This window comes from Cannabis sativa, chromosome 2 (assembly GCF_029168945.1).
Source record: "Cannabis sativa cultivar Pink pepper isolate KNU-18-1 chromosome 2, ASM2916894v1, whole genome shotgun sequence".
NCBI classification, from domain to species: domain Eukaryota; kingdom Viridiplantae; phylum Streptophyta; class Magnoliopsida; order Rosales; family Cannabaceae; genus Cannabis; species Cannabis sativa.
The window spans coordinates 86037662-86039716 of NC_083602.1; the positions used below are offsets into that span (position 1 = coordinate 86037662).

General features: G+C 31.8%; 1 long non-coding RNA gene across 1 annotated transcript; it reads right to left on the reverse strand.

Moving 5' to 3' along the window:
• Positions 1 to 1256: 1256 nt before the first annotated feature.
• Positions 1257 to 2055, reverse strand: LOC133034051 (uncharacterized). Its single transcript, XR_009686011.1, has 2 exons — positions 1831 to 2055; positions 1257 to 1705 (listed from the first exon to the last, which is right to left on the reverse strand). It is a non-coding gene; the product is annotated as an uncharacterized LOC133034051 (long non-coding RNA).

Sequence of the window (2055 nt, forward strand, 5' to 3'; positions counted from 1 at the left end):
TATGTTTCCTTCCACTCAGATCTCTAACCCTTGATTTCTTTCTGTAGCAGAGTATAATCAAGATCTGAGCCCGAATGTCCTTCTTCTTCAAGTTTGATCCTTCACAGTCTTCCAATCTATGATTGAGTTACTGCTTGCTGTGTGTGGGCACTCACTCTTTCACTAGGGTCACGAAAAAGATGAAGGGAAAAGAGAGAGGGATTTCGGCCAGGTATAGAAAGTGGGGAAGGCTCAGTTTTTCTGAAGAGAGAAATTTCTGTCAGATTACTAATGAAAGCATGTTATTTTGGTGTGAGCCATCACTTTCTATTTATAGGCAACTACTAGGTTTAGGTTAGGATTTATTTGGCATTAAAATAATGAAAATATTAATTTGAAAAACCAACTTAAGTGGCCGACCATGGTGTAGTATTGGGCCTCACTTAATTTTGCAGTTACCAAATTTTATCTCTATTTTCTCAAAAACGCCAATTTTCCAATTCTAACCTTTTAAATGCCAAAACTAATTATTTAATAACTAAAATAGATTATTAAATAATATTGTCATTTAATTTAATTATTAATTAGACATATAAAGTCCATTAATAAATAAATAAACCTAGAAAACTCCTTTCTTTACAATTTCACCCCTGCTTAGTGAAAATTCATAAAATTAGACATAGTCTAACTATAGAATTATAATTGATCAATCACGAATCAATTAATGAGTCATACAAGCAGACACTACTAGAAAATTGGGTTTTAGTGACACACATTAAGTAACTCTAAAAGTGTATAGTGACACTTCAACGCGCGTCACTAATGAGGGTGACTGGAAAGATAATTTTTAGTGACACTTCACACGTGTCACTGAAACTTTTTGCATTCATTTTCTGCGTGTCACTATAGGCGTATAGAGTCAGGTTTTGTCAGACTAAAAAGGTAACAACCACACACATAAAGTGTCACTATATCCTTTTTTTTTTATTTTTTATTAATATTTTTAGAGATATAGTGACACACAAAAAGTGCCACACAAAAAGTACTACTGTATTAAATATTTTTTTTTAAAGAAATAATATTTAATTTGATTTAATTCAAATTTTATATATTATAAATAATAATTTATATTAATTGTATACAAATAATTTTATTAATTAACTAAATCTAAAATTTATAAATTACACTATAGATTAGAGATAGACAAAAATGTATTTTATTAAAATAAAAATCTAAATTAATTTACAATTAATCACAGAGATAGACAAATTCTTCCATAACAACATACAAACACTATAATCAAATTATTAGTATACTAACAACACCATACAAACACTATAATCACATTCTTTATACATTTTTTTTTTATTACTGTTGCCTCCAAAAGAGCAACAAAGCACCAACGAAAACTAAACATCAATACAAACCAAAAAAAACTACTATCAGCAGAGACAAAAAGGGGAAAACGCAGAGTTCAAAAGAAACATTACTATACAATCAGAGATAAATAAATCTCAAAATGAGAAAAAAAATGAGAAGATTATCCCAAAATAAATGTGATAAAATTTTTCTTTTGGCGAGCTCCTAATCTCATCAAACGCCCAACCTCTACGACAAAATCAGCCACCTGTGAACCCCGATAATCCAAGAACAGCTACTTGCAAACTCCGAACCTCGACGACGCAAGCACAGCTAGGTGCAAAGCAAGCCCCCAATCGCCGGCAACCTGAAAGACAGACCTTTATAAAATAGAAAAAAAAACAAGAATAGAAGAGGAGATCAACGATCTCAAAGAAGTCAAAGAGGGGGGAAGCGAACCGAGAGGTCGTTCGTGGCCTCTGTATGACTCACCGGCATTGAAAAATGGTTATCGAACCCACTAATTCAGACCATCTTCCATTTCACCTTGAGAGCTTGAGAGATCTTGAGAAAGAGAGAGAAGGAGGCGTTATCTCAAAAAAAAAGAAAAGAAACGAAAGAGGCGGTAAGTGAGGGTGAGAGAGAATGAGATAGTTTAGGGTTTCTTATCAACTTATTTATTTATTTATTATTTTATGTTTTTTTTATTATATTATT